The 21,648-nt window shown below is 38.7% G+C and overlaps 1 long non-coding RNA gene across 1 annotated transcript in view; it reads left to right on the top strand.

Annotated features, from left to right (window-relative positions):
- The first annotated feature begins 5,349 nt into the window (after positions 1–5,349).
- The window catches only part of LOC144026089 (uncharacterized), a 47,584-nt gene continuing 31,285 nt past the window's right edge, over positions 5,350–21,648 (top strand). Inside the window, exon 1 of the long non-coding RNA XR_013285039.1 lies at positions 5,350–5,549. This is a non-coding gene — a long non-coding RNA (uncharacterized LOC144026089). The remainder of the gene's footprint in view (positions 5,550–21,648) is intronic.

The raw sequence follows: 21,648 nt of genomic DNA, 5'->3' as shown, positions 1-21,648 counted from the left end.
GGGGTGTAACAAATAAACGATTTGAATCGGAAAAGTGATACAAGTGCACAAGAGCAAATAAAAAAAAATTGGAACCCAAATTATTCCACCACAATTTCATTCATATATATGTAAGATGACATCATGAAACTCATTGCTTATTTATGATATTGAATCGGATCACAATCCCACTGAATCAAAGCAAATGGAATTGTTCGACTTTGTCATTTTAAAATGGAACCCTACTTGAATGATGTGGAGATACAAATCGAATTGTCTTTTATTGGTTTAGTTCGGTTTGGTTTATTCATTGTTTCCTTTCGGACACATTACAGCTTACATCAATCACATCACATCATTTGCAACATTGACATCCGAAAGAAGAGCTGACGGGTAGAAGCCGAGGCTTATTTGAGACCCGTCCCCATCATGTACATTATTTAGAAAAGTCATTGATTTTTATCGTTATCAATCCCATACTATCCCAGACACTGCTCGCTCAGTTCCTCTTGAATGTCCGTGTGTAGATTGCGGCTAGTCCCAGACGACACCAGCAATTGGGAAAACGTCACTGTAATATTGTAGTTTTCATGAGTTACATACTAGGGCTTATTTGTCGTCTCATGATATATACAGTATTTCATTTGGCATGTATAAGAATGCATGCAAGTGTACAGAACTATGCAAGTACTGTATATACAATTGAGCCTCAACTGTTCTCCGTTCGTCAGCTGCCATCAACTTTCTCCTCGTCTATTTCGAGCGGATTGACACATGCTGTGAGTGTCAGCCATTGGTGATGGATTTCGCTCAGAGGCTTTGAGAAAGAAAAAAAAAATGCTCCGCCTTTCGTTTTATGTGCCGAAAATAGTGAAATGACCTTGGAGACATTATTTGGATGAAACGAGCGGATGCTTCCCATCTTCCTCCAATTCCTTTTGACTCTTTGATTGTGTCCCTCTCCCTTGTCAATGTGAGCCAATTTCCCATCACACTTGTCGTACTGTTGGCGCTTGCCATGCCCCTGAACTTGTACAATGGGGAGTTATTCTGGAAATTTAATCTAGCACAAAAGAAACTATGCGAAATAAGCACAGTCATTAACATGTGACAAAGGGGAAATCGTGACAAAAACTTGAAATAAAACTAAGTCTATTCAAAACAAAGTCAACAATAAACACACACTAGACTAAGAGCAATTTCTGGAGAAATTGCATGGGAATGCTGAAAGCTGAATGCTAATAGTTGAATGCTAAGATTTGAATGGATGTGAAATGCTTATGAAGTAAATTGAGAGATAAATTATGAAATTATGACCTCCTGGTTACTGGACAATGCACTTTACCAACTCTGCCAAGTTATATGTATGAAAGTGGGCGTGGAAAGTGATACTTAGAAAAAGTTCAATGTCTGTCCCATTGAAAATGAATGAGGAAAAGTTGAATTGTGCAAATACTGTAAGTAATGTGGAATCAGAGGATATATACCCCGGAGGATGTGAATTTTTGAAGCTAGTTGAAATTTGAACGGTGTAAATTGGAAGTATTATGTGGGAGTTTTTACGCGGCAAAAAAATGTGGAGAATAAAAAATCACAATAAGATATGTGGGAATGTTTCAGCATTCCCACAATTATTGCAGTTTTTGAGAAACAAACAAGAGGGCTAAATCAAGTGGGGGGTTTTTTCTTGTTATCGTTGTGACGTCATCCATACAACATTACATGGAGCCTTGCTGCCCAGTGGTGTTGATCTACAGATGAAATGATCAGAACGTGGAGATAAAATAAATCTGCGCTTCAACTTTTACGGCCCTTGTTTTGTGTGCGATAAAGCTCAGTAATCCTTCCTCAAATAAACAGGTTTTATTCCATAGCAGTGGTGGCGACCCGCGCTACACACTGGGAGGCGCCTATTGATTTTGAGCTCACTCTGTCAAGGTCATTGAAATAAATGTGAAATGGAACTATGGAACTTGTTTTAAAAGGTCCACACTGAGATATTGTCCATCGCATGAGAGGAGGAAGAGAAGTTCCACAACCTATAAGGAGATAAATTATAGCGTAAGAGGAGATTAAGCATTAATGTGCTAAAATGCTGACGAGGTGAAGAACCTTTATGGTGTTTCTTATGCTCGCCTCGTCCTTCACCAGGTCACTGCGGAGACCTTCCAACCGGGAACTTTAATCACCACGTACACATTGTAAATTTGCATAGCATAGCATTGGCGTGTCCACCGTCATTCGCCTTCAATATTTTCTTACACACGCACACACACACCCACACACACAACTATGGTGAATTAAAATGGATGCATGATCAAATTGCAAAATAATCTCAGTGATTTGATCACACTTCAGTTCCTTTTTTTTTTTTTTATTACTGTATCATAATTAAAAAAAAAAAGCACAGTAATAAAAACAAAACATTAAAATCTCTTTCTAATCAAATAAGCATCATTCAAGAGTTAAAAATACATTTTTTAAAACTACAGTATTATGCAAACAGATAGCTAGGGTGCGCACTGATACCAGTCTTCAGTATCGAGCCGATACCAGGCCTTATTTCAAGGTATCAGTACTTGAGATCAGGAACATAAGGAACACATGCCTGACAGATGCCCAATATATTATTTTTATTCATTTAAATTAATTTCATTGTGTGTTCTATGCACAATATGTGTGTATTTGCTAAAAAAAAAATGTATTTTATAAACAAATGGAAGACCAATCAGAAAAAATGCAATTAAGTTAATGCAATTTTAAGGAAAGATGCTAGATAATGGTATGTAGTTCTTTCTTTGAAATTATTTGTCATTGTTTTTTTTTTAGTCATTTTTTATTTTTAGGTATCAAAAGTACAAGTGCTATCGGTACTTGGTATCGGTATTACTGAGTCTGAAAAAAGTTGTATCAAACATTCTCACAATTAATACAATGGTCCCCCAGGCTCCCAAAAGCTTGTCATTATCATGTAAACAAATGTTAATAATTATAATCATAATAAATATTTAAAAAATATATTTTTCAAAATGCGATGTCTATGTTCGTCTAGGCCGCTATTATTAGCGAGTACACCTGTCTTGTTGCGCCGATGGCTTCATTCCTTCCTTCCTTCCTCTCGCTGGCTGACTTCGTCGAACCTCCTGCCGCGTCAAGTTTTGACGCTTGTTTGTTACCGCATCTTCGTTCCCTTTGCGCCTCCCGTGGAAGCCTAAGCGGCTCCTTGAGGCTCCCCGGGGAACCATCCACTCCACCTCCATGTCGAACGTTGTCAGAGAATTGTGAAACGCATGCATGGAAAATAAAGAAATTATAGCAAAAAAACCCCACAAAAAAAACCCAAAAAACAGCCGACAACATTTCCTTACATGTAAAAGGAAGAGTTTGGGAAAATTGTATCAGTTCTCAAGGTGATGGGAGGCTGTGATAACTATCTGCGTGTTTATCGCTCTGTCACCAGGCATGCACTCAGTTATTTAATTTAATAACCCTCCGAATACGTGGCGGGTCAAATTGACCTCTAAAAATCCAGCTATTTATTTCCCTTAGCAACATGTCATTTAGTAGGCAGACACATCATATTTTTTTTTCATTTCATTTCATTCATTTATTTTTTCATTTTGGTTTGAAAGGCCCATTAAGGCTCATTTTGTCCTTTGTTTTTGTTAAGTTGCAAACATTTTATGATTATTCTACTGTCCTTATTTTATACTTACCACTGAAAATATATTTTATCATTTGTTTGTTCCAAAAAGTAAGAAAACAAATTACTTGTTTTTACTAGCCCTCATCTTTTAGAAAACAGTATACAGTGGTGCTTTGAGATACAATTTTCTGGGTATTAATAATCATTTGACCAATTCTTTGCTTTGATTTTATGAGTGCAAACTTGAGGTATGAGCGCTGTGTAGTGGCAGTAAATTCAACTCAACTTCACAATAAGCAACAGTTTGGCAAACATTATTGAATAAGTCTGTGTTTGTGTTTGCCTGACTGTATTATAAAGTACTGCTTACTGGTGGCAGGCATACCAGAAGGAGTAGCACAGTGAATTGGATTGCATCATTAAATCATGATGCACAAATTATTGCATTATTTACATTCTCTTTTATTATATTATTAAATTTTATAGAACGTACAGTATAGAGCATCTAAAGACTCATTTTTAAGCCTGTTTTATACAACAGCTAACATTCCCATCTTCTGTTGTTGTCACAGAGTGAAAATTACACATTTAGCATTGCGATGCGATACACAAATGAAAATAGTCAATGTCGCAAATGTCAAACAAATGAGTCACTGCAAAGTGTTTAGCTAATGACTGTGTTTTGTCTGGATTGCTGTTGCTGTTGGGTCAAGATTAGAACACTTTTGTATTGTGATTAATATCACTATTTGCCTTTCCGACAAAAGTCTTCTGTTCTGAGGCAAAAATAATTTGCAAAAAAAATAAAAAAATAAAAAATAAAATTACTGAACTATTTTTGAATATTCAGGCCGCAGAGCCTGTGTAACTTACCAACATGATTTTTGTTTGTCATATCTTATTATGAGTAGAGCCACAACAAAACCATGCTTGAAAAAGACATGACATAAAAAGTCATTTAATAACAAACTTGTACTTTTCAGAAATCACATGTCAACCGGCATAGGCTATAAAATACGAAAATGTAGAAAAAGTGAAGCCTTCCAAATATTTTATGGATTCACTGTCGTGCCTCACAGCTGAAAGAAAAGACGCTTGTTACCACTGCTGTGACTCACACTTCAAACCCACCCCCATCCTCCATTAGCCCTGCTGCCACCAACAAGGCATAGGTGACCCCTGGGCGGCCCTCCAGCCACTGAACTCCTGACTCTAACATGCGGGGTTAAAAACAAATGGAGGTGCACCCATGACTAAATGCTGCATTCGGAGTCTCATTGAGGCTGAAGATGCCGCAGAGCTGAAAGCTTCTTAAGGGAGAGCAGATCAATAGCAAACACTTCAATCCCAAGACTTTCTTTTCAAGCCACTGGAGGACCAACTTTTTTTTTTTTTGTATCTTTCACATGATTGTCCAAAAAATGTAAGTGCAGCATACATCTTACGAGACATGTTCTACTATTTATTTATTTATTTATTTATTTAATTAAATGCATTAAAAAAAAGTGCGCATTCACAGTCCATTCTGACATATCAAGGAAGCTGAAACATACTCAATTTAACATGCTAAGCTTAGCTTCAAAATGAAGTTTACCAAATAGAGTAATTCATTGACGGCAAAGCAAATAGCCTTATTAGTCTTTTACTTTGAAGTTGGCCCGCGTCGTGGCGTGATGGCTAGCTTGACTTCCCTTTTAGACATTGAGCATTTCTTCATCGTCGTTGATTGACACTGCAGTTGCGAACAACGTCAACACAACGCTATCCCGAACTCATGTTCAATCGCTAATTTAGGACGCCAAGAAACCACTAATTAATTATGCCGTCATTGTATGATAGGCTACGGCAGAAGTCCCCCGACATAAGATGCTTCCTTACAGGCTACCTGTTAGGAAGAAGAACGAGTGGCTGCCGGCTGGCTCTGGTAAGTACAGCTAAGTACCTTGCTTACGTAAATTCTTTTTCAATATTCTGTACCAAGGCTACTTTGTAATTCACTCTCCATGTTTAAAGGAAGGGAAGTGGCTTAAACTGCTTTGAGGTCTTTTCAATATGAAAAATAAAGATAAATAGAAATTTGTCTTCATTTATTTTATTTTAAACACATTTGCCGATTAAAAGACAACTTTAAGCCATTAATACCTTGTTATTTTACACATGGACCATGTAAAATTAAAAACTTTTCTGCCTCATATTACACTTAAATTCCTAAATCCTAAACGGCTATATTAGACATTTTGAGTTGATAAAGCGTTTTACAAAATAAATGAAGACAAAGTACTATTTATCTTTTTTAGCCGAAAAATGATCCGATCTGTGACTCAAATCCGTGATCCAATCCGAACTGTGGCTTTTGTGAGCCTGCACCACTACAGGTAACATGAATGAAACCACACAAAACCAGCTAAGACTGCATGAGAGAAATACGTCTACATGTGACTACTTGGGACCACATGAGAATACAAGTGAAAGCACATGAGAACATTTGAAACCACGTGAGAACACCAAAGAATACACAAGACTGCCTAAGACCACCTCACCCAACTAAGACCACACTAAACCACCTGAGACCCTCTAAGACCGCCTGAAAGCACATTAGAATACCTGAGACTACATATAGTAAGACCTGAGACACCAGGAGCTCACAGTTGGTCATCCCACTGCGTCATTCCTGTAAGAATCTTTCTTTTTGTAAATCCACATCATCTTCCTCCATCCAAGGCCCCGACACCGGGCTTAGTGGTTCCCGCACACACAAACTTGATAAAGCAGCCGTAAACAACAAGACCCTGCGGCTCACTAATGACTACCCATGATGCTGCTCTGCTTCCCGCACACATTCCACCTGGGAAGAGCGAGCCACGCGGGCGGTGCCTCCAGTTTTTTTCTGCTTATTCTTATTGCTCGCACAATATTATTAATATCTGCAGTGGCGTCTGCTCTAGGCCTTGTAAATAATAACGCGCGCCGGGCAGCGGCCTGTGAGGCCATCGCTAATCCTGCTGTTATTCCACTTTTATTGTTGCTATTTGCTCATTATTTCTCATCTTCTGCAGGCCCAAGGCAGCTGCTTAAATTATTTTCAACTTCCTAGTTTTCTTCTACTGCAAAGGCCAAATTAAAATTGAGGCCTGGATGCCTTTATTTCCTTTTTGGACTCCAACTCTTTAGCTCTTGTATAAAGTACTTGATAGCGATATACTTGAGTAAAGGTTCAAGTATCTTAACGGAAAATAACTCTTCAGGCCCTAGAATTGAACCATGTGGAACACCATATGTTCCGTTAGACGTGAATTCGTATTGCACGTTTTTTTTTCTCAATAAAGCTAGTATGAAGGAATTACAATAATAAAGAATTCACACGACGTACCATCACAACAGTCACAAGTTGACTACTGAGCACACAAAATTCCCTGCAGCACAGACAGTCCAAGCAATGAAGCATGATCACCTGCAGCCAATGACGGCCAAGCGGAGCGTATCATCACAAATCATATAAGTCATCATATGAGGATGTGTTTCTGGACCTCCACCCAACCACTGGGGTTAGACTGAACCCAGTTTAAGGGTTATACCTTTGAGAATTTGAAACTATTGTTAGTAAAAATATGTATATATTGTTTTTTTTTCTTTAAGTATAACTTAAAAAAAAAGCAGTTGTAGTTTTTGATGTAAGTGTTCACTTCAAAATTCATATACAGTTTTGCTTGAAAGCAGTGTTGTTACAGATTACTTGAAAAAGTAATGTGATTACGCCTCAAAAAAGTAATCTAGTTACTTTACTGATTTCTTTATTGTCAAAGTAACTAAGTTACTCAAAAAGCAGTTACTTTTAGTACCAATTTCCACCCTGCAACTGTAACATTTTCAAATTTTGGTGACGAGTCGTAGCATTTTCGTGACATTAAGCCACGTTTAGATTTTGTATATTTACAGTTGTGCTCATAACTTTACATATGCCAATGGTATGTAAACTTTCAAGCACAACTGTATGTGTGAGTAAAAAAACATATACAGTATATTCGAGGAACATTTGCATTTCTGTTTTTTTTTTGTGCTTTGTCATTGTGCAAACTTGAGAGGACGATCCCTAAGGCAGAATAGTGTGCATATGAGTTGGGTGAATCGCTCCGATGACAGCCGTCATTAGTCATCGGGACATTCAATTAGGACCAAAAAAAAAAAAAAAAAAAAATGGAGCACATTTAATGACCACGAGGATCCCCCAGGGTCCGGCTGTGGGAGGAACTCCTTGTTCCCAAAAACCGCTGCTACTTTACCACGTTAAAATGAGCAGACCGAATCCGTAATTTGAGCTTGATACCTTCACTTTGGCGCGGTAATAGCTTTTCAGAGTAATCAGCTGAGCCAGATTCTTCAGAGGTTGCGCGATAAGCATCGGAAACCGGAGGGGCTGGACGCTCACGTTTGCCTTTATTGATTCTCCCGCAACTAATGAGCGCTTGTGCCACAAAGTAGTACAGCGACTCAGGTGTTTGTACTCATTAAAAATGGAAAAGGTGCCACGACGACATACTTGCTTTCGAGAAACACTCAATTGTTTTCTTCTCTGACTTTTAGATTAATGTTGGAATCTAGTGAGAAAACCCAGAAAGCAGTCATATAGTAGGAGCAAACATTGGTGGATATTTTCAAAAAATTATGTTGTTTGTGGGGGACGAACAAAAGTTGTATATTTTCTTATGAGCCCGGACTGATGACTGGAATTGTTTTTGTTTTTTGTTTTTTTTTATTTAGAGGTGAAAGAATATATTTTTGAGGCAAATACAGTTTTTTCAAGCACAGCTTTTATTTGAACCCACTCATTTTTTTTTTTCCAAAAGTCTTCGAGCAGATGTTATTAAATTAACTTAAAGTGAATAACACGGAGTACTTGGTGGCATAATCCTTACTGGCATTAAATGCATCCACCCTGCGACTGATTAACTTTTCCAGACTGTTGCATCCTTCATTAGAAATGCTTTTCCAGGCCTTTACTGTAGCCTCTTTCAGTTCTTGTTTGTTGCTGGGGGTTTCTCCCTTCAGAGAAGAGGTACAATGCAAGCTCTATTGGGATAAGGTCACATGATTGACTTGACCGGTCCAAGACCTTCCAATTTTTCCCCCCGATGAAGTCCTTTGTTGTGTTTGGCAATGTGGTTAGGGTCATTGTTTTGTTTCATGATGAACTCTCTCCCGAATAGTTTGTATGCATTTTTCTGTAAATTGCCAGAAAAAAATGGTTTTGTACACTTCACTTTTGGACCATAGGCAGATCCTTTCTTCCATCCATTGGCCTTTCCATCACTTTGGTAGAAGTTAATCTTGGTCTCATCAGTCCATGAAACTTTTTTCCAAAACTGTCTCTGTAATTCTTTACATCCGGGCTTCCGATTCTTCTTGCTGATGAGTGGCTGAGTAGTTTGTATCTTGTAGTATGGCATACTGTATGTATTTCATGTTTTTGTCATCAACTGCTGTTGGTAATGTTGGCCAATCTGATCCGTTTCTGTTGCTCAACACGCCAGCAGTTTCTTTCTTTCTCAGGACATTCCAAATTGTTGTATTGGCTATATGCCCAATGTTTGTGCACAAGTTATGATCAATTTTCTCTCTTGTCAGAGCTCTAAAATGATTTGCTTTTCTCCCAAAGACATATCCTTGGTCATTATATTTGCTTAGCAGCAAGTGCAGTTTTCACAAGTGAAATCTAAAGCCAAAAACACGCTCTAGCTAATATTTAGGCAATCAATATAAAAAAGGCAACAGCTGAGCAACTAGAAACATATATATCAGTCACATATTCCATCATATTTGCTCACTTGAAAAGCAGCCAGCTTCAAACAATGATAGATGTAAATAGAAATGACATAAAAGCAGGAATTCTCAACTTTTGGGTCATATTCATCGTTTGATCTGAAACCCACATCTTCATTATAGGCATTCAACAAAAACAAAAGAAGTGATGTTGCCGTTGCAATACGTTTGGAGAGGACTGTACTTAGAATCATTACTCATATAAAAAAAAATGTCACACATTGTGACCTACGTGTCCGTTTAAAAAAAATCAATGCGGCACTTGAGGCCAAAAATTTGCCCACCCCTGAGCTCAGCTTCTATCTTGTTTTTCACGTTTTACTATCGTAACTGTTTCTTGAAGACATTGGACGTCATTTGGAAGCGAAATCGATGGCGAGCGCCAACACCGCCGCAGTCTCCGATTCGTGATAAGGTTGCTTTCTGGCCCATTAAGTACATCCACTCGGGTGTTCTTCCCTTCACCGGCCCAAGTTCTCATCACCATCATGGCTAGTCGCTGGCCAGGCTGCTTAGTCGCTCACACACATGAACATGCGCCAGACACACACAGAGACACACAGAGACACACACAAACACATACACCCGATGGAAGAAACACCGCCTTAATGTGAGCTTTTTCTTGATTGGAGTCAGCTAGAGCAGGAGTCATCAACCTGCTGCCCCCGAGGACCACACGTGGACCCCGCATAACTGATCTCAAGATAGCGCAACAGTGATGTGACATTGTTTGATTTCCTGGAAATGTTGTAGAAATTTGAAAATGTAAACCGAGAGATTCATAGAAATGTATGTTGATCATCATCTGTTTTCTATTTTGTGAAATGATTGCTCATAATTATTGTTGGAAATCATTAACACAATCAGTGTCTCAACATATTAATTGTTAAAAACAAATACTGCATTTTAAGGTCGTTTAAGACACACATATCAAATTGGTCGCCCTTCTCTACTAAATAATTTATGTTTTTACCACTTAATTTGGTTAACTAAAATGTACGTCTTCAATTTTTTTATTAGTTAAAATATAAGAACTATAAAAAATAAATATATGGGGTATTTTCATATAATATGATCAATAATAATAACGACATGCCACACTGAATTTATTAAAAATCCAATAATTTTACTGATATGGCGGTGTAAATTAACAGTTCTCATTCAAAAGGTAGTAATTGTTTGTAAGGGGAAAATTGTTCTAAAGTGATTTTTTTCCCCTCACTTTTAATAACAAAATTTATTTACCGTTGTGTCCTGAATGATATTATGATAGTTAATGATTTGCAACATGTTTAGTAAAGATGTTAATTAGATTTCTGGATGTATAACATTTTTTTCAATAAATTTAATGAAAAATTACAATTTGCCACAAATGCCTTTACCAGCTCGACTGAGTTTTGGCAATTTCGCAGAAGCACGCAGTCTGGCCCAGTTCCACTTGATAATTTTGCACCGTTGTGGGTGTGAACACAGACAACTTGATTCACTACAGATCACAGCTTCTTCTACCATTCCCTTTATAATATGTGCACGAGAGGTGCACTCCTTGAAATGGTAAGAGGTCAAGGAAGAAGTATGGTACATTGAAAAGTAACTGTAATCAAACCTGCAAGGGCATATGTCAAGTTGGCCTGGAAGATCACAGACCAATGTAGTCGCCACCTCCATAGGCATCGCATATGCATAGTTAACTAGCTGACTGCGCGTCTGTAGTGGTCGAAATAACTAATTAAATTGCGTCGGATAGCCACTGACCGATGCCAACAAAGGCGCTCAGTTCTTCTACTGTGAAGGATCTGTGACTCATGCTTGTGTGTCACCGGGTGATGTTTTGTCCAAGGCCAAAAAAAAAAAAAATCAGCAAAACTGAAATGTTGCAAAACACTTTAATGCTGTAGCTCCACAACTATTCAGTATGGACTTCATATTTAATGTTCAATGCAACTTTACATTATTTTTAATTCCTATGCAGTTAGAATGTACCATATTTACATCAGATTTTTTGTCCATAAATATGCGGAAACGTAAACCTATTTTAGGCATCAAGTGGGTAAAACACGTTTTGAAAGGCCAAGTGCAAGAAGTACACCCTCAGTTACCCAGTCTTAGATTTCCATGTGAGATTATTATTCAACTTTTCCAACCTTGGCGGAGAGAAAACTTATCTCGACACAAAGAATCTCATTATTTTGTTCCATTATTTTCTACATATTTCAATTTATTTCTTTATATGTTAATAAAATTATATACTTATTTTATTTATATATTTTATACTTTATATATATATTTATATTTCTACTGCCTTCAGTGTAAAAAAAAAAAATTGATCCGGCATGCGTCGTCAAGTGCACAGATGCTCTCAACCTTAACACGGCTGACACATCCTGACACGCTTCTGATTGCATTTTGATGCCTCGGATGGTTGCTGTCACAGCCTTCAAAACCTCCCGAGAGCGAAACTATACGTGGAACAGCTTCTCATTTCAGCATACAGCACATAAGGCACAGAGGACATGTTGTATATGCACACCCGACTTGATGATGGGTCACTACAGTAAATGTCAGAATAATTTAGGAACACTAATTAATGCAGTGGCTTGATTTAACAAGTGTCTAAACTTGTAAACATGTTTTTCAAGTTTTTAAAAAATATGTGCTGTGAGCAAAATTGGAGGTATGAGGGACCTTCAGAACCACCACGTTAAGTTAATCGGAAGAGATGTGGAGCAATTAGTTATTGTAATGCCCTCACATGTGGGTAAGGAGAGCCAGAGTCACCAATGCACTTTCAAATGGTGTTCGGGCCAAACAGTTGAACACACACATACAAAATGAGACCACCAGTAAAGACCAAGTTGGACAATGGCTCTTAGGCATTAGGCCAAGCCTCTAAAAGACACACATCCAGCACACAAATACTACACTATGTACCGTAATTACACTTTATAAAATACTTTATTGTTTGACAAGATGGCGGTGCCCCGCGGTGCAGCGGCTGCTCATGCTCCCAGGATTAAGCCCGTTTGAAAACTTTGAAGCCTATTTTACTACCGTCTCAGCGCTAATAACGCCATAACTCTTCCTGGCCAACGTTAGCTCTCTGGACAATAAAGTAGACTTAGTTCACCTGAGTTTGGGTGTTTCCAGTGAGATGAGGAATTGTTACGTGCTTTGTTTGACGGGAATGCTGCGAAACAACAAGATGACTGACTCAGCCTTCAGGATCAATGGACTGCAACTGTTTTGAGCTGACTTTGACTTATGTTAGGGGAAGAAACTGTATTAATGTTCACAAAAGTTGGTACACAAAGAGTGTACCTATCGGGGCCATTGCTCCGAGGAAATTTAAATGCGATATGCCGGTCACGCTATCTGTGGCTACGGTTGCTTATGTCATCGCTGATGTCATTACTCCAACTGCTAATGCTAACGTTAACATTAGCTGGCTGTTACGGGAGCTTCACAACACCATTAGCTTCCTACAATCAAAGCATCCAGCGGTATTATATACATGATCGCAGCGGTTTTTAACCACATAAAATTCAAAGACACGCTCCCAAGTTATCATTCACCGGTGTGTCGCCAGATCAATGTGGGAAGATAACACACCGGACTGTGTTTACACCAACATACTTGGGTTATACACAGCAACTAGATAGGCATTAAGTGCATCACAAACTACAACACCAAGGATGTTCGCCAGATGCCCTCAACCAGTTCTTCAAAAGTTTTAAGCACCCGAGCAACAACACCCCAAAGTACTTATGCGTACTGAGAATGTCCCAACCTGCCTAAAGACTGCCTCTATCATCCCTGTACCCAAGACCTCCACAGTGACAGGTTTAATTGTTGGTCCCTTTCACACAGTTCAATGACATGGGGAAGCTAACTTCAGACATTCCTGTCCTGGTTCCCACCTCTGAAGTCTCAAAATTTGCTGGCCGCCTTCATCTCAGTCCCTTTTGCATCGGTTCCTTTCGCGCAGTCCAGCAATGCAGGAAAGAGCCGTTAAAAATGGTTGATGCCAAATCCTGCCTTTGGGCAAAAAGATGCAAAAATTGAAGTAGACCTCCCACAGTGTTTATTTGCCAGTCAAGTGTCTTTTCACGCGCAGCGGGAGAGTGAGTGGACGTTTACATGCTGGGCCTCGCCCTGCCGTTTTATTGCCTCTGCAAGGGAAGCGAGAGTGAGGTTTGGCCGGAGTGCTGCTGCAGAGAACTCTGGCAGGTCTTATTAGACAGGGATACTGGTGCAGCCAAGCCATCGCATCTTGCCAGCCTTTTCCCATCACAATGAATGCCAAAATCTCCGTGCCTCAGGGCTGACAGTGAAATGCCGGAAACGAATTCTGGCCACTGGCGCACTTTTGCTAATGGCTAACATTGTGGCTTCCAGGCACTTCAGCTGCATTTACTCGAGAGGTGTTCACTCCTGTGCCTCTAATGTATCATATTTACATCACATACAGTATGTTTTAAGTGTTGCCTAAATGTATAGTGGTGGGCGGGTACTGGTATTAGCAACGGTGGCTGTTAACTGATATCGGCTGATCTGGTAACACTAAAGCCCTTTTGCTCACCAAATGCACCATAATTGTACCGTATTTGCTCTATATATACCTATAAGGTATCATATTTATATTTTTATTAACCAAATGTACTATATTAACATCATATAACGTAGTCACGTATAACCCATATTATAACATAATTCTACAATTTGCCTTTCACCCTGCTCACCCTTATAAAAGAGACTTTGGTCTCTATGTTTTATTCTGATTAACTCATTCACTGCCAGTCATTATAGAAAATGTTTACATTTCCAATACTCACGTGATATTACATTCAATAATTATATATAAACCGAATCTACCAAATAACAGAATAGACTCTCTACGTTTTGTCCCGTCCCGTTCTTTTATAATTGACAGCAGAAAAATGTAGGTTTGCCAAAATACAGCCATTTCTCCCATGGACTCTGAAACTGTGTTTATTTCCTATAAAATGGGGCAATGATGTCATCTACCGGTGGTTGGGCATCAGTAAAGTTGTTTCCAAGTTTGATATTTACAGTGGAGCATGCTCAGATTCGCCCCCATTTAGCACCGCTCTAAAAAATACAATTGACAAGTATACTTGTCAAAGGCAGTGAATGAGTTTTAAATGCGGGTTTTGCTTCATTAATTAACATCTATACCTCAAATGTACCATGTTCATTTTTTTAATACATTTTAATGCAAAATTAAAATGAATCGGATTAGTTGATTAATCGATAGATGAATCATTTCTACAACTATTCCATAGTGACAGCACTAGTCCATTGTGCACTAATGTACCATATTACCATATATCAGTGCTTCTCAACACCTCACACCTGAAATGAAGAAAAAAATATGTTGCTTCCTCCCACCACTCTCTCCGCCGTAACTAGAAATATTCTAATTTGTCTAAAAAAAAATGTAAGTAGACCACTGCAGAGGAGCTAATACTCCTTGCGTATTCTGACATTTTATTCTAGTATGACAAAAAACAAAACAAAAACGTTCCCTGAGGTTGCTTGATTCTCCCATGGCAGTGCACGCTTACACCCCAGGGTGGCCCACCGCTCTAATTGAGAAGGACTGCATTAAATATATGTACCTTTAATTCGGCATATTGAATCATACACTAATTCATGTCTGCAGCTGTAAACTGGCGTATCCCTGATGGGAACGTCTTGTAATTGAATACGCTGAAGGATGTGCAGCCTTTGCGCTGACAAGCTGGCTGGCATGAGGAGATACAAGTGTGTTCCCTGGGGCACATGTTTCCTTTTAATCCCCCCCCCCCCCCCCTCCCCCCCACACACACACACACACACACATACACACTCAGGAAATAGACAATTTGCCTCTGCCAGGCACTCCCAGTTTCAGGAAAGAGGAACCGCTGAATAGAAACACATGGTATGCATTTCGTGTATGAAGATGAAGTGGTGATTGATCTGCATGCAAACTCTACACAAAATAATGTCTATGGACAAATATGATACGGAAACCGAATATAGGTAGGGAAAGTCAGATCGGTTTAGTTTTCATGTGCTGAGACTGGCCTCACAGGCACAAGCAGCCTCCCGAAGGGCACCACAGTCACGGTTTCCCGTTCGGATTTCAAGACAAGTTTCAGGTTTTCAAATAGTATTATGGCTTTGAATTAGGGTTCACAACCAGGGATATGTCTTGAAAGTTGAGATTTGAAGACATGGGTAAAGTTGGGTTTCAAGTGAGCATTAAGGTTTGAAAGTAGGAAAGTAGTTTTTTTACGACGGAGTTAATGTATTGAATTAGGGTTCAAAGTGAGGGCACCAGGGCAAGGGTTTCGCTTTTATGATGGGGATTTGAAATAGGGTTTCAGGACAGGGCTAGGATTTCAAAAGTGGGGTTTTAAACACAGTACACACAACGGGAAGAAAGAGCACATGCAAATTACCACACGGGAACACCGACCTCAAAACTGTGACATAAAAACATCTTGATGCCCACAATAATTGCAAGCGCTTCATAATTATGGCATGGAGATGAGATTGAAGGCTTTGTGGCTTCTCCTTGTTGTTTCCGCACACACCTTTTTGCCCCTGTGAGCAAGTCAATTAGCTCAGCCAGTTGGCAAAGTAACTCCAAGGTGAACGATCAACACCCTGCCATTGATTAAACGAGCCGATCGGTCTCCCGTGGGGCGCGCGATGTGTCATGGGCGATAATGTCAGCACCTCGTCTGATTCACCCGGGAGCCGAGGGTTGGGTGCAAGATTAGCGGGTCGGACGAGGACGAGCCAACTCAGGGAGGAGAGTCAACTTCAGTCGGGATGCTGAATGAGACAGCTTAAGAAGCGCACCATGGAAACCAGCGTCTGGGTAACAGATGGCTTCAAGACAGGGTTAGGGTTTTAAAACAGAGGAAGTATTTAGACGTAATATTTTGAGACAGGGTTTGGGTTCTCAAGACAGGGTTACGGGTTCAAGATTCAAAGTCAGTGTTATGTTTTGAAGCCAGTTTCAGGGTCACAGTTTCAAGTCAGGATGAGGGTTTCTGATTAGGGTTTCAAGTCAGGTGTACAGTTGTAAAGAGAGGTTTTGAATATAGGTTTAGGTTTTAAGGTAATATATGACATCAATAGGGTTTCAAAAAGTTGTTTCGAGACCCGTTTAATAGTGTTTTAGTACTGTGTGAGAGTTTCAAACTAGGGTTAGGGTTTCAAGCCAGGTTCAAAAAAGGCTTTTGAGACAAAGTTAATGTTTCAATTTTGTATTTCAGGTCACGGTGAGACATTCAAGAAAAATTAGCGCTTTAAAACTGGATAAAAGGTTCCAAAGTTGTTTCAAAGTAATTTTAAGGGTTTAAGTTTTAAGACAGGGTTATGGTTTCAAAAGTAGGTCTTAAAGTCGGGCATGTGGCTTTAACCCAGGTTTGGGGTTTCAAAGTACTATTTTGAGACAGTGTTAGGGTGTCAGGTTAGGGTTTCAACGGCAAGAACAAGGTTTCAGAACAGGGTTGATTTTTCAAAATATATTTTTGGGAGGGCAGTGTAATGGTTTTTGGGGGTGATTTTAAAAGTCGGATTTCAAGACGGGGTTCACAATTTCAATTACAATTCTCAAGTCAGTTTTATGTGAACAGAGTTTCTAGACAGTGTTAGCGTTTCGAAGTAAGGTTTTATGTCAGGACTTGAAACCTTAATTGTGAAATATGAGACGTTGAGTTTTGCGTTTGTCCGACTCACTCTTCCTGCTGTTGCACTTGAAAGTGAGCAATTGAGCACGTAAGCGTGCCTGACCGTAACCCAGGCTTCTGTTGACATTCACCAGGTGCTCTGCTTTCAACCTGCAGCTCACAAGGTCTCCCATGAATGATTCACAAACTGACAATTGTATTCATTTGATTTTTTTTTTCTCAAATGGACTCTATCCCCCTGCAAACTTCTCCATGAATAACCCATGCTCATTTACATACAACCTCTTGTCTTTAGCGTATGCATGAGGGCAGCATCTGCTTAAACATGCCATTAATGTGTTCAATAAATAACATGTCAATTCATTAAAAAGGACCAAATTCGACCCCATGAGTCACCAAACTAATTTTTAATAGCGAGTCACAGGGGATGAATATAGTAAAAAGGCTGAATCCATTAGAGGCCAAAACAGAGGCGCTTTGCGAATTGCGATACGTAAGTGTTGTATACAACTTTAAAAATTAAATATGATACATAATACATATAGGAGTCTGTAATATTGTACTTGTAAAAATGTAGTGACATAAATAGAACGGTAAGATTTAAACTTATTTGCCATTCCAATACTTTTGGAAAGGACCGGCAGGGGCTCGTCAATAGAGGGTAACATGGCGCCCCGTACTACTGAGCTGATTCACCTTGAAAAATAAGTTAAATAATGAACAATTTTATAATAAAAAAAAATAGGATTAATGTCTCAAAGTGGAGTTTCAATTAAGGGTTAGGGTTTTATATTAACTTTTCAAGCCATCCTTAAGATTTCAAAGCTGGGTTAGTCTTTCAAACAAGGCTTAAGGGTTCAACTCAGGGTTTCAAGCCAAAGTTAGGGTTTCAAAATGGGCTTTTGAGCTCGAGTTAGGGGTTTCAATCATGGGTTGGGGTTGAAATGCTCACTTGAGCACTTTTTCCTTCAAAGCAGTGTCAGCTTTACATCTCTTCTATGAGCAAAAACGTTCTCCTGTAGGAATGCAAAGCAAGAAGAGGTTTTGTGTTGACATTTGATGCACGGTGGTGTGTGATTGAATGTTCGCGCCATATTTGCCGCTTCTGGCTATGGCCGGGAATCAGTTGGCGCTTCCTCATCGACGGCTCGCAGCTGTAGCGTGAGGCTGTTTTCCATCCTGCAGGCAAGATGAGTCTCCAATTAGATTTGGTTGACATCTGCTCCCGGGAACACTCAATATGTCTCCCAGCTGGGACGCAGTGTTTTGACATTTAACGCCCCACTCTGCGAATCTGTGCAGGGTCGAAGCCTAACCAATACTTGAAACCATACTTTCAAACTCTAATCCGGACTTGAAACCTTTGTAGTAAAACCCCAAGTTCAAACTGTGTTTGTTTGCAGATCTTGAAGACCTACTTTCATCCTGACTTGAAACCCTACCTTAAAATCTTTACTCTGTCTTGAAACCTTTTACATTACTGTAACTCCAAACTCTTGTTACCTTAACCCCAATCTGAAACTATAACCAACACTCGAAACCCTGCTTTTAAATCCTTACACTGACTTGAACCCCAAACTCCTGTTTTTAAAATGATTAACAATTCTTGGAACCCTGATTAAAAATGCTAACCTCATTTTGAAACCCTGACCCAGGCTTAGAATCCTACTTTTGAACCCTATGAGTGCCTTGAAGCCTTAACTTGAACGACAAACCCTGCTTTAAAATGCTTATATCTGCTTGGAACGCCAATTAAGAATTAAAACCTCGTCGTGAAACCCTGACCCGGGCCCAATTTGAAGCTCTTCCATAGGTTTCAAACCCTAACCTAGGCTTAAAACCTTATCTTGAATATCAAACCCTTGTTTAAAATTTATATATAAGTTTGACACTCTGACCCAGAATTGGAACTCCTATTTGAAACTTAAGCAAGCTTGAAACCCTACTTTGAACCTTAAATTCTTTTTTAATACCCTTATGCAATCTTAACACCCTGACTCACCTTTGAAACCCTCATGTGAATGATCAGCCCTTGTTTGTTGCACTTGTCTTTGCCGGGTAAAAGTGAAATCTCGAGACATTGTGAGAAAGCTTTGTCCAAGTCTGGGGCTGCTTTGCTACATCCGGCACGGAGCGTCTGGATTCTTAGTCATATTAACTTTTGGCCATTGCATTTTGGTCGACTCATCAACATTCGGTTATAAAGTAAAACTTGGTAGACAATATGAATCACTTGGCTGCAGTAAACTCCAGCCATCTGGGGACTTTACCACGCTTTTAAAACACACGGCAAGGAATTATGCAGACGTGCGCACAAATATGCTTGTTAAAGAGTGATTTGGTTTTTAATACCTGTACCCTTTTAATTGCGTTCGAATGTCATTGATTGAAAACGAGCGAGCATCCGAGCTCCTAAAAGGCGTCGGCAGACGTAATCGATGGTCCGGATCCTCGGGGTGTCGGAAACTTGCAACTCCAACCATCTGCTTCCTCTTCAGTAAAAGTCAGCTTATGAATGAACTGCTTGCTAATGTTGGATTCAACATCTAAATCCAAATTACAGTGCATCCAGAACGTATTTCCCACTTTATATATATATATATATATATATATATATATGTATATATATATATATATATATATATATATATATATATATATATATATATATATATATATATATATATATATATATATATATATATATATATATATACCAAGTCTTTTGATGGTGACGTTCCTTCCTATAACAAAAGGCATACATTTACCAGGGCAACTTTAATTCTCGTGAGACAAAAACACATTTTGAAAATCTCTTTTCTGGGAATGACGTCAATATCAGCATGACCCAATGAGCTCTGAATAGAGATAAGTGACTCATATCACTTTGGCTTCAATTTCCAATTTTTTTATTTTTTTTTTCCTTGAGATTGTGCGTCATGGCAAAGAAAGCTTGGAATGGCTTCCAGCTTCTCGTCCTCGTATGTGTATGCAAATCATATCTTCAATAAGTGTTCCACACAGTGTCAAATATCATGTAAAAATGCTTTACAATGATGCCTTCAGATATGAGTGACCCACCTTATAATTAAAAAAATATATAATCATCTTTCAAACGATTTTTCGTTTTGTTTTTACTTGAGAACAAACATTTATGAGCCCTGTATGGAGGCATGAACTCAACTCAGGAAGAACTGAAAAATGTGTATTCAAAACAACCACGCATTGATTATGAAATGTGCTACTGTATATAAATAAATCTGCCTTGCCTTCAAAATGGCAGAAGTCTGATCTAAGCCTACGGTGCATTAGAGGTGTATACTGTCGTTACATGGTAAAAATGAATCCATAAAATGTAAGTGGTGTCTTTAATTGTATATGAGACGTGTGTGGTACTGTTGCTTAAAAGGAAATCTTTTCACGTTGTTTTTCCACTCCGCTGTTACTAATCAAACATGTCTCATACCTGCCAAGTCTGCTCATTCCGACTGAAACCACACAAGACTTTTTACCGCTCTGTGCAATGGCCGCCCTTTAATGACTCCATTAGAAGCCTCCCGTAGGCCATATGACCAGGCAGATTGATCAGATCTCGGCCGTGGGAAAAAAAAAAAAAAAAAATGAGTGCAAAGAATACTGCTGCTACTAAGTCATCCTTCCAATGCACTTATTTTGTAGTAAACTGGTCCTCGGCAACACACTCAAAGCCCGCAGATATGGCAGAGTCCCATTTGTTTATTATTATTGTTTTATATTGTTTTTTCATCAATATTTAATTTATCAAGTCAATTACTTGATTTAGTTGTTAGTTTGTCAATTTTTTTATTAATTTGTCAATTAATTGGTTTATCATTGGTTTAGCCATATTATTTGTGAGTTGGTTTCACATTTAGGGTTTTCCAACTGGGCTTTTTTTTTTTTTTTTTTTTTTTTTTTTTTTATTAAATTTACTAAATAAAATAAAAAAAAAATCCAACTGGGCTTTTAAGAATAGTTCAGGGTTTCAAGGAAGGACTAGGGTTTCACATTGGGGTTTTAAGCATCTGTTAGGGTTTGAAACAAGAAATAGTATTTCAAGTTGGGATTTTTCAAGCCAGTGTTAAGGTTGGAAATTGGGTTTTCAACCTTCAATTTGGGTTTAAGAAGATTTAAGGTTTTATGTTACACCTTAGTAAATCTGGGTCAACGTTTCAAATTAAGGTTTCAAGAAAATGTTTGGGTTTCAGAGTATGATTTCTAGACAAGGTTAGGGTTTCAAGCAAAAATTGGGGTTTCAAGCGTGGATTAGCATTTTAAATTGGAGTTGCAAACTTGTTAAGGTTTCAAACAACTGAATTTTTTTTTGTGAATGACTATAAATAATCATTTCTAGCAATTTCATTCATTTCTATTAGGGGTGTTAAAAAAAATCGATTCGGCGATATATCGCGATACTACATCGCGCGATTCTCGAATCGATTCAATAATCGGCAGAATCGATTTTTTTTTTTTTTTTTT

The sequence above is a fragment of the Festucalex cinctus genome, chromosome 9, assembly GCF_051991245.1.
Source record: "Festucalex cinctus isolate MCC-2025b chromosome 9, RoL_Fcin_1.0, whole genome shotgun sequence".
NCBI lineage: Eukaryota > Metazoa > Chordata > Actinopteri > Syngnathiformes > Syngnathidae > Festucalex > Festucalex cinctus.
This window is presented reverse-complemented; position numbering and strand designations above follow the sequence as displayed.